At 35.2% G+C, this 12,471-nt stretch overlaps 1 protein-coding gene across 7 annotated transcripts in view; it reads right to left on the bottom strand.

Annotated features, from left to right (window-relative positions):
* Positions 1–9,033, bottom strand: part of LOC136699824 (uncharacterized) — a 34,488-nt gene extending 25,455 nt beyond the window's left edge. For 6 of the 7 annotated variants that reach the window (XM_066674834.1, XM_066674839.1, XM_066674838.1 and 3 more), the window contains exons 1-4: positions 8,894–9,033; positions 4,523–4,918; positions 1,699–3,340; positions 1,333–1,611 (exon numbers count right to left, since the gene is read on the bottom strand). The gene's annotated coding sequence lies outside the window, so the exon portion shown is untranslated. The remainder of the gene's footprint in view (positions 1–1,332; positions 1,612–1,698; positions 3,341–4,522; positions 4,919–8,893) is intronic. The other variant, XM_066674833.1, reaches the window with a different exon arrangement.
* Between the last annotated feature and the right edge of the window lie 3,438 nt (positions 9,034–12,471).

Here is a 12,471-nt window from a genome sequence, read left to right on the forward strand (position 1 = left end):
TCTTAATGTTACAGGGAGAAAGAGTAGGACTACAGCTCACACTATTAAACACACAAACCTAACAAAAACTGGGAGGTTTCAATTGTTTCTTTTAAAACCTTTTTTCTTATTTAGACTTTAAAATTAAAGAAGGGAGGAACTGTTTTATCCTTTTATTTCTCTGGTGGCTTGTGTATGTTTATCTACCCATGAGTTTGTCTCATCATCCCCCTTGTGAAACGTTTGCCACTCCCCTGCCCAATGGTCCCCATCTTTGTTTCCCAGATGTTTGTCTTTTCCAAATACTTTTGTTGTAGGTGATTAGGAGAAATGTCTAGTTTGCCCTGTACTTTCTGTATGGTCGTTTCTTGTAAAATAAACCTGTATCCACCCTCACCTTGCATTTTCCTCGCATTCATATTGATATTTGCGGATCAAATTTCAATCAAATCAGACAGTGATTGTATTAAAAATTCTTTTTAACTGGTATCCAACCTAGATTCAGACTAAATACTTGACCAGCAGCCATCCTCAGGTCTTATCCAATCATATTCACTATTCTCATCCAATCTTATCCAATCATATTTACACTCTCATTGTGACATTTTGGAGAAGAGCACGGTGACTGATTTCTCCTTTCCTTGATGAATGAGCACACTGCATGTAGGGAGGGTCGATCCCACACTCGCAAAGCACAGTTACCCGGTGTCCAAGAGCACAGGTATTAAGTCCAATCAAACTAAGCTGCGGGTCCAGAGGACTGACTGTATTCATTCATTCTGTTCAGGGAAACTATTGTTCCGAAGCCAAGGATCACTGAGCAAATCGCTTATCATATTAATATTTAAAACAATGTGATATAACCAATAATGTATTTTAGAGGTATAATTATAGCAATAGTAATAATAATACTCCTTTCTTCATTATAATAATTAATAATAACACAAAAATTACATATTTTATTTCTGTTTACTGTGATTAAAACCTAATTGTATGATCTGACTAATAGTTTAAATGTTTGAAATGATGTCATTTTCGACATGCTTTGTGCCCAATGATTCCCGGTAGTCTCTGGACCCAACACAACCCTGAATAGGAACATACACATAGTTAACAATTTGTTAGTATTTGGCAGATTCCATTTGATATTAAATGGTTATACACTTGTGTGCTGTGTATTTTACCATGTCTTTTTAGGAGAAAACTTGTAAAGCACCAAGAGGGTTTCTGTCCTGACCCCAGTCACAAAAAAGAGCCCATAGTGCATTAACAACACCTTTAACAAACATTTTTCCAACCTCTATATAAATAGTTTAGACTGTTTAAATGTAATATATGTAAAATATTACTCACTCTACTCACTGAATAGAGCTGATGTGTGGTAGCCATGATGAGATGGTCTTGCAGAGAATGTCACGAAGCTGTTTTGGATATTTATTAAAGTGTAGATGAAGATTTATTTGCTCTGCACTTTGGGTTATTATTTCTCCAGCTTGTTGAAGGTAAGATTCCTGAATGCTGATTGGGAGGTGAATTGTATTTTCACACAACCGCAGAAGGTTTATTAAATAATTCTGCTGCTCACATTTTAGAGAGGTAGTCCAGAGCTGACAGAGAGTTTTTGACCAATCCCTGAAGGAGAAAGAATATTGATATGAATAATATATGATTAGTCACAATGTCTGACATATTTGTCATATCTTCATAGATTATTCATACCTGAGGTTTTGAGAATGTCTGAAAATTGTCTCCAGCCCTGAGAAAGCTACAACGCTGTTTTCCAAACTGAGGTGAACAGGCTGATCTCTGGATTGGCTGATCACATAAGACACTGCACAGCAATGGGGATGGTCAAGACGTTCTTCACACAAATCTAAAGTATAATCTGTACCCTCCAAGAACTGGAGGCAAGCTTCAGATGACTGAAATTCATAGAGACACTCACAAAGGAAGAGGGTATCGACAAAATCTTCTTCCTCTGATTGATCATGGAGAAATGTGCTCAAGACTTTCTCAAAGAATCCGTTAAATGACTCTTTCAGGTGTTTAGGAGAGAACAGTCCCTTCAGAAGAGGCATGCTGGTTTCTGACAGAAGCCCACAAAGGAAAATAAGCACATATTTCATGTGTTGACTCTCTTCTTTTTGGCAAAGTTGGAGTACTTCATGAAGCTTTTGGGGATTTTCCAGGAGCCACAGAGCAGAAAAGAATTCCTGCATTGTGTTATGGAGAAATGCATGAAATGTCTTTGCATATGCTGGTGACACAACAGTCACTGATCTCAGGAAATCACTGTTGATGTTCTCAATGCAATCAATCTCCAGGTTGATAGTTTTTGATTTGGTTGCACTGAAAGCACTCTCAGCCAAAAGTAAAACTGTGTCTCTGCAGTCTTTAATGTGTTCATCTAAATGCATCAGTTTCTTATTGCCATGTCTCTGGATACAGTGGCGAAAAATTCGTATATATAACTCAGTAGCTGTGCACTGTTTCTGAGCACCTTCAGCTATGAAGTAGGAAAAGCATGTGGCCACCATTAAAGCATACATTGGGACGTGGCAGAGACTAAACAGTGCTTGGTTTTCTACCACAGTGTTAACTAACTCTGGATCATGTTTCAGCATTTGGGTAATGTAAGTATTGATGTCATCCCCACTAAAGCCTAGCACATATACTTTGCATGTAGCCCAATCACAAAGCTCATCATCTTCTGCTTCTGGCCTGCATGTTACCACAATCTTAGCCTCAGGTAAAATATCGTGTTGCATAATTCCCCTTAAAATGTCATTATTACAAAAGTCACTGATCCCATCAAAAATGATTGTGACATTATCTGAATGGTCCTGCAGATACTGAGTAATTTCCCCAGCCTTTTCTCTTAATTGAGCATCTGTCATTATTAAATTGTCCAAAAGGAGATTTTCAAGGTTAGAAATTGTTGAGATATTTGACAGCAGGTTTTCAAAATAAAACATGAAATAAAGGTTTCTGTCATGTCTCTGTGTCCATAGATTCAGCATTTGTTTAACAGCAGTTGTTTTGCCAGCACCAGGTTTTCCTACCAGAAGAATTCTTTTATCCTTGCTGTGAAGCAGATCCTCAGGGGACATTCGGCATGTGTCTTTGGGTATGTAGGAAACCATCTTTTTTGAACGAGGTTTCTTAGATTTCTTGCTCTTGATACTGATCTTGCTACTTGATTCGTACTTTTCTTTGTCTGTATCCAACACAAGAGGAATGTAAGTAAACTTTTCTCAGCCTTTCACTCCAAAGAAACGCATACGCTGCTTACAATGCTCATCAAGTGAATTTTTTGTACAAGTCTTTACACGTGTGCAAAACTTATGACATGAGATGGGCCCTAAAATAACAAGAAAAAGGAAAAAAGTTTATTAACCTCATAAACCTTTATATCACATTATAGTTTCTGGTCAAATTTAGTCAAAATAAATTTTGCTCATTTATTGTTTGAGCTGTGATGTTAACTCAATTATTAACAAATGCGAGACATACATGCGTAATTTTAACCTGCCCCAACTATACTCAGTTCTTAACTAAGCTCAGAAAGAAGCACGGGTACATCAAATCCACAAAGACCCACTGCTACATATTCATTTATGGTAGAAACTCTATGTGTGTGTGTGTGTGTGTGTGTGTGTGTGTGTGTGTGTGTGTGGCTGTATCTTACACAGAGTGAAAACTAATTTCATTTCACACAAATGTTAAATATCCAGAAAACAAAACCACACATAATATCTACAATAACAAATCTGACTGGAAGAATGTGTTGATCTTACATAGAAAAGAAAAGCCATATTACAGAGGAAACTTAATAATTTTCATGTTATTCAAATAATATATAACATTCCCCCGACCCAATTCTTCTATTTTCTTCTATAAAAGGTGGATGTAACCATTTACTTTTTAAACAAGAACATACACTAGAGTCCATGTGTCATGTAAGTCAAGGTCAATCCACACTCTGCATGGATTACAACAGAATGACTCCTTAGTAGAGGTCTGCATGAATTTTCCCAACCAAGCAGCCTGATCTTGCATCACACAATGTGTGCATGTACTCATCTGATTACAGTAAATGAGAGACTATAATATGTTTAATACAAGTGCCTGTGTGTATGAATTAATAATATAACAACTCTAAAATATGTATCCATATGAATACAAACGTAGGAAACAAGGAGGTGGTGATAATATTATGCTTGACTGGTGTGTGTGCACACAACGGACACATTACAACAGTTCACTGTAACTTTTAAAATGATGTACTTGTGTATAACAGACTAAGTCCACACCAATCACTTTCAGTTTACTCTTTAGATTAAATAGATGCATTATCAGATGTAGTAGCTTATTGACCTTTATAACATTAATCAATTTATGTAACTGACAGATTTAACATTTTACAAAATCTACAAAATTTTCTTCTTGGAGTCAAATTTGTGCATTTCTCAGGGGCTGCAGCTAAAACCTGTTTTTTAATCATATTTTAAATCTTAATTGTAAGGCTTGAGTTGTTGCTTACCAGGAATATAATCATCTAGGTCTTCTCTAAAGGAGAACTGACTTATCCAGGTGTGAAGGTCAAAAGAAGGTCTTGAGAGTTGTAACTTTGGCAAGACAGACCTCCTCTCAGCGTACAGTATCTTGAGAAACTGATAACAGGCTTCCTCACCCTTGTTCAGAACGTAGTTCAATATCGTCCTTATTTTATTGCATCTTCCAGGTTCAGCCTCAATTTCACTATCTTCTGAAGTGTTGATTACCTTTTTCTGGAGAAGTTTTTCAATAATTATAGGAACATTTTGCAGATGTTCTACCAGGTGTATACGGGCATTATCGACATACTCTTTTGCAGACTTATTTGAAGAAGCCATATCAGTGCTGCAGATTCTTGAATTCACACAAATCCACCACTGATCTGTGAGAAATCACAACAATGAGGGTTTTAATGGAAAAACAGCAGTCTCAAATATGCAAGATAAAAAATATAAACTTCCCACGTGTGCAGATTTTGGTCTCAAAATGAAATTGATATTTCAATAAATCACTTTTTCAAACTCCACCCTGGCACAAAGGTGGCAATGTTCATCTTTCAAAAAGGCTTTAAAAGGATGAACCATGTAAATGGCAACTTAATGCATTTTCAATTGCATTCTAAAGCAGAAAAATGTTGAGAAACAGAAAAGTCAAACTGAGGAGGTTTTGTTCTCTCGTTTCCATTTAATTTAGCCACTTTTGCTTTGTTTAGTGTTAATGTTTAGTTTGTTTATATATAAATATAGTGTTAAAAGTGCTACATAGCGCTAGGGTCAGGCTTGAATACCTTTGGGCTTAAATGTGAATGAGGTAAAAAATAAATAAAAAAGAAACATTCTTTCCCAACACATCTATCTTTCAATTACTTGACGTAAATTTTAAAAGTCTAGTGCTCACCGATTCTTTTCAAAGAACACAAAGCTGGTTTTTGTCTTTGCAGTACAAGTTCTCGGCAGAAGATGGAACGAAAGCATTATAATTTACTTTCGTTTTAACCAGGAATTCAAATGCATTTAAATTCTGACAGGGCAAAATATCAAGCGTCAATTGACTTAAATTTACCGAGTTCATATCGTAGACTTTCAATGCAAAATTTCACAACAGACACGGAATACGAGGTTTCATAACAATTAAGTTATGAATCACTGTAATGAACCGGTTCTCTTGAAAAGTTCATTTGAATGAATCAATCGTCCAATTGAACCAAGTAATTTTTAATGAGACTAACCGATAAAGCTTTGGTGAGAAATGAATTTAGGTCAGTAGTGCTACCAGAACATGTTTCTGGAATATGATCTCATAAAGATACAGGTTAGAGTTTGTATATTAAACATGTGAATATTCAAGGATGTAGTTCCTAATAGGTGGTAATACATACAGTTTTGTGAGATTTATGATTTGACGCTAAAGATTATTCCATTAGAATTATAACAGACGTAAAGTGACTTGTATATGGATGCACTTCCAGAGATGTAAATTAAATGTTCCATTCAGCCGAATTAGTTTTTCAGTGAGCCTTTCGGATTTTTGAGACACTGAAAATAATGAGTTAATATCCACGGAATGAAGCTAAACGTGTAGTTATTCACGACGCTGAAGTTGGTTACTTATTCGCCAGTTTCTTATTCGGATTCTCTGTTCCACCTTAAATGGTGAAATAGTTGCATTCTGTCAACACTAGATGGCAAAGTACGAACATACCTTCCATAACATGGAAAAACTACATTCATTCATTCATTATCTGTAACCGCTTTTCCAGTTCAGGGTCGTGGTGGGTCCAGAGCCTACCTGGAATTATCGGGATACACCCTGTGTAGGCAGGAATACACCCTGGAGGGGCGCCAGTCTTTCACAGGGCAACACACACACGGACACTTTTTTGAGTCACCAATCCACCTACCAACGTGTGTTTTTGGACTGTGGGAGGAAACCGGAGCACCCAGAGGAAACCCATGCGGACACGGGGAGAACACACCACACTCCTCACAGACAGTCACCCGGAGGAAACCCACGCAGACACAGGGAGAACACACCACACTCCTCACAGACAGTCACCCGGAGCGGGAATCGAACCCACAACCTCCAGGTCCCTGGAGCTGTGTGACTGCGACACCTACCTGCTGCGCGAGCATGCCGCCCGGAAAAACTACATGTTTAGCTTAATTTAGTGGATATTATCTCTTTATTTTCAAAGAGTCTCAAAAATGTGAAACAGTCACTGAAGACACATTATAACAAACTATTAATACCCTGAAGATGAAGAAATTTTACTGTGGAATTTTTTTGTAATTGCCCTGTGAACATAGCATTAGACATGATAGAATGTGTGAGGAAATTGTGCATTTGACTTAATTCATTGGACATTATCTCTAAAATTTCAAAGAGTCTCAAAAATCTGAAAGGCCCACTGAAGACACAATATAACAGACTATTAATATCCTGAAGATTTCCTGAAGAAATTTTACTGTGGAAGTTTCAGATAAATCCAGATACAACATAATAATAAGAGTACTACATTTATTACAATGTTAGAACTGCACATTTATGAGAAAACTAACTTTTAATTTCATTAGCATCACATTCATAGTTCAGTTAATTAACCATACTTCACATTAAATTAAGTGCTGATGAAATTAAATAAAGTGCTGAAATTTGAAAGCAGCAGTGTTTCACACTTGCATTCTTGGGTATGGAGTTCCTAGCCTACATACATGCCGAATTACACAACATGGAAATAGAGGAGTCTAATCTGTGAAGCCTGACAACACCAACCAAGGACTCTGCATAAGATTAATGACAACATCCACATTTAAAGGTAGGAGTGCACTCCTAAACACCCTTTACTGTTTTCATTTAATACATTTATTTTAGTAAAATATACATATTTAAAAGCCATGTTAGCACAGTTAATATTATAAACTGTGAAATGTATAAATGCAAAATGTGTTTGATAAGTTTGATAAAATTCAGTTTAAAACTCTAACCTTGCTCAAACGTTGTATGTATTTAGCTTTCCAGATTCATAATTCGTTTTATTTCATGTATATATTTATCCAAGTTGTCAAGTATTGTTGTGTGCCAAAATTTGGGCAAGAATTCAAAAAGTGGTCAATTCCTTTTAATAGTAGCAAATCTAAAAACAGTTCCAATATTTGTGTTTTAAACTTATGTTAAATGGTGTCCATTTTAGAATATTTTTATTTAGCATATATACAATATTACCTACTGTAAAATAATACTATATGTTAGTAACAAAGGAACTCTGCAATGGTGAATATATTTACTATAAAAATGTACAACAAAAGTTAGTTCAATATAAATTTATAAGTCACTTTTTTATTATTATTTTCTAAACTACAAATAAATAATATACTCGTTTAGTGTATTGCATGTATTTTATGTAAGAAATAAATTAATTTCTTACATTATATAGATGCGCACAATGCTGCTTGCTTCACGCCGGCCGACTGTTAACAAGAGACATGTTCAGGGTGTGAGCCAACAATCTTCCAATCATGGGCAAATGCTGAGCACCCCTTGGAATTTGAAATTGTTTACATTTCACAGTCCAATATGTTTAGGTTTTTGTAAAATGTATTATAATTTGACAAAATGTAATCACAGTAAAACAGTTTTTTTTAATTTCTGATAGAGGTAGCTAACAATGTAACAAGTTGTTTTCCTGCCCCGTTATTAAAAATTAAACCGTAAAAATGAGAGATATGATCATTTTTAATTTGTTCACAGTACCGAGATTGTCTAGGACAAATTAAAATAAATATTTTAACATAAAACATTTATTTAAAAATTAATTAATCACATTAAACACCTGGAGGGGGCGCAGTCTTTCGCAGGGCCACACACCTACGGACACTTTTGAGCAGCCATTCCACCTACCAACGTTTCTGTGGGAGGAAACACAAGGGGAGCATACACCAAACTCCTCAAAGACAGTCATCTACAGCAGGGCTTTCAGATTTTTGAGACTCTTTGAAAATAAAGAGATAATATCCACTGAATTAAGCTAAACGTGTAGTTTTTCCATGTTATGGAAGGTGTGTTCGTACTTTGCCATCTAGCGGCGACAGAATGCAACTATTTCACCATTTAAGGTGGAACAGAGAAACCGAATGAGAAACTGCCGAATAAGTAACCAACTTCTTTTCCAGTCTACGCCCAAGAAGCCAATTAGATAAGTTGCTTCAACAGAGCCAAAAAACAGCTATGTCAAAAGTGTTATACATCGAAATACAGGTTTGCAAAGTTCTCGCGGTGTTTTCTGTTTTAGCGCCCAAAGACAACCGAGGGTTTTAATTTTTTTTGTAACTCATGTAAGCTGAGTCAAATATAAACTTACTGAAGTGAGGAGAAATTATGAGAATTCAGGAACACAGAGCTTCATCTCCGATTCAACTCCGCTCCAGTGTTCCTCCCGGTTTCTAGGCATAGTATTAGCTAGTGATGTGTCGGTCGCGAACGAACAGGTGTTGTGGCCGATTCAGTTCCCCATCCAGTTCATGCTCCTTGAGTAGGCGAGAACGCGTATCAAAGAAATCACCTTGAGCGCGACATCTACGGAAGCCGAAACACAACAAAAAGTACTAAATAACGGATAACACAATCCGCTTTCAAAAAAAAAAAAAAAGATTTATGCAGACGTTTCTTAATAATATTTTGTCTAATATAATTAAAAATCTAACAGAATGATTTGTGTGTTTTATTAAGTACAATAAAGACATTTTATGGAGACAGTGAAATACGATTTTAATATTTTTAAAATGTTAATTGAGTGAATGAAACATTTATGCACGACTATGTAATAGGCATTTACTCAGGGATTATTATCATTAAAATAAAATAAAACAAACAAACAAAAAGGAGGCTTGGTTTTAGTCAGGTGAAATAGTCTGTCCAGATCTGTTCCCCTGTCATAATCACCTTAAAGTAGTCTTCTGTGATCTAGTACTGATGTGTGTGAGACATTTAGTCATTATTAATTAATAATACACTGTTATTAATGTAAGTGAATATAAAAACACAGATTTCTGTAGGGGGAACACTTTTAAATAGTAAACACGACATGTATATAATGTTACTGTGTAAATACATTTATATTATTTCAGAGCCTTTATGAGAAAAAAAGGGGATAGGTGTGTCAAGGTGGACTTGTGAAACAGTCCTCCACCCACTCCAGCAAGATGGCACATCTTGTGGTGTTTTTGCACTGAAGGTATTTCTGGTATTTCCTGCTAATGTACCAATGTAATTTTCTTGTAAAATTATTTACCATACTTTGAAAAGTTGTAGAATGTCTTCAAATGACTACAACTGGCTTAGCAGTTAACAGACACTGAAATATAGGTATCTTATTTAATGAAAGATGAATCTTACTTTATATAGATGAATCTTCTAGCTAGATTATTGATTTAAACAATTATTGACTTTTTGGATTAACTCAAGTAAGTTTTCTCACTTTTATTAAAGTAATGTGCTCCTAAACTAATTAAATTAATTTAGTTTCCAGATCAAGTATTGGCTTTAAAGCCAGTAACTTTTCCATCAGACACAAGCTCAATAAATGCACTAAGACGGGACATGGCAGTCACACTGCTGCGTGAATCTGGTATGTGGTGATGTGCATGTCGATGTAGTGACATAAAGTAAATTGGTAAATTTACTGTTAAATGTATTTAGAATTATAATTAAGGCGAAGGTATTACATGTAGACATTTTTAAATAATCTGGCTGTATATAGAATGTGTAGTGTTTAAATGTAGTTAAAATAAATCCCACTAGACTTCCTCTTAAGAGAAATTAAATTACTTAAAAAATCAGTTTGTTGAAAACATTAAAAATGTATATGGACATGGATTAACATTGTGGTAAATCATTAGATGACATTAGTAGTCTATGCCACGTCTGTGGGGAGACAGCAACAAATGACAAGTCAGCTGCAGAAGATTTGTGGGTAAGTAATAAATTGATGACTTATCAAAAATTAGCATAATGACCTATAAATATATCAGACAGTTGTTGATGTTTTGAACATGAATATGTTACACAGATTGCCTGTGACAGATGTGGAAGGTGGTTCCATACCAGATGTGTTGATAATCCAGCACTGGATAAAGAATACATGTGCACAGCATGCGTATAAGAAAACTAAAACATGTGAAATAGTTTTAATTGTTACTAATTTAATACTGTTAATTCTGTATATAGTGTATTGTTAATACTGTTGTTTTTTTGTTGTTCCTATAACATTGGACATATTGCTGTTCTAAATAAGACTACCTGGAAATAAAATAAAATTTACATATAAGAACTATGCTGATCAAAGGTGAAAAGGTTTATCCTTATTATATGTATTTAAAAAAAGCTTTCTGAACTAAGTACAGGTGAGAAATTTCACCTGTCTAAAAGTGTTCCCCCTACAGAAATCTGTGTTTTTATATTCACTTACATTAATAACAGTGTATTATTAATTAATAATGACTAAATGTCTCACACACATCAGTACTAGATCACAGAAGACTACTTTAAGGTGATTATGACAGGGGAACGGATCTGGACAGACTATTTCACCTGACTAAAATCCAGCCTCCTTTTTGTTTGTTTGTTTTATTTTATTTTAATGATAATAATCCCTGAGTAAATGCCTATTACATAGTCGTGCATAAATGTTTCATTCACTCAATTAACATTTTAAAAATATTAAAATCGTATATCACTGTCTCCATAAAATGTATTTGTTGTACTTAATAAAACACATAAATCATTCCGTTAGCTTTTTTAATTATATTAGACAAATATTATTAAGAAAAGTCTGCATACATCTTTCTTTTTTTTCAAAGCGGATTGTGTTATCCGTTATTTAGTACTTTTTGTTGTGTTTCGGCTTCCGTAGATGTCGCGCTCAAGGTGATTTCTTTAATGCGCGTTCTCGCCTACTAGTGGGAATTTCGGCTCTTTTTGGGGAGCCGGCTCTTTTGGCTCCTAAATAGCTCTTTGTTTTACCACTTATTTAAACTGGTACAGAACAATATTACCTACATTTTACATTACTATATGGACAAAATATTATTGTTCAATATTAAAAATAATAGTGTTGCAATGGCCAATTGTTTTTATGGCTGTCTTGTAATAACTCACTGATTGCACTCACACATTCAATTGTATAAATAACTGGATTTTTATTTAAACACCTTAATAAAAATCACTTTTAAACTCTGAAATACAGCCAATGGAACCCAAAAGGTAGGTATTACAAAATAGCTTATTAAATTAAATAATCATCCATTTCTGGGTAATAAAATAAACAAATACTCTGCAAAGTGCAAAACAGCAGCATTCAACGGTAGTGATTAAAACAACCACAACTGTCCACAAACATTTAACTGATTTTCTTCAACTATTTTTTGGAAGGCAGATTGGCATTCAGGAAAACCAAGTGCCTCAGCTTGGAGAGTTGGAGCTTGCTTGTTGTTCTCTGATTGGTTGAATGACAAGCCTTAGAAAAAAATGGCTCGGTCTTAGACGGGAACCGGCTCTCATCGTTCACTTACAAGAGCCGGCTCTTTGAACCGGTTCGTTCGCGAACGACACATCACTACAAGGTACATGAACTGGACGGTGAACTGAATCGGCCACAACACCTGAGCTCGGGTGTGCACAAAGCTAACCGATAAAGCTTTGGTGAGAGATGAATTTAGTGCTTAAAGAAAATGCTTCTGTAATATGACCTCATGAAGGTACAGGTTACAGTTTACTTATAAAACATATGTGAATAATCAAGGAAGTCGCTCCTGGGCGGTAAAATATAGCTAGTTTGCTGAAGTTTATGATTTGACACTAAAGATTATTTCATTAAAACGATTTAGAATTATAACAGACATAAAATGGTTTTGTATATGGATGCACTTCCAGAGTTGTAAA

This window comes from Hoplias malabaricus, chromosome 6, assembly GCF_029633855.1.
Source record: "Hoplias malabaricus isolate fHopMal1 chromosome 6, fHopMal1.hap1, whole genome shotgun sequence".
Taxonomy (NCBI): Eukaryota; Metazoa; Chordata; class Actinopteri; order Characiformes; family Erythrinidae; genus Hoplias; species Hoplias malabaricus.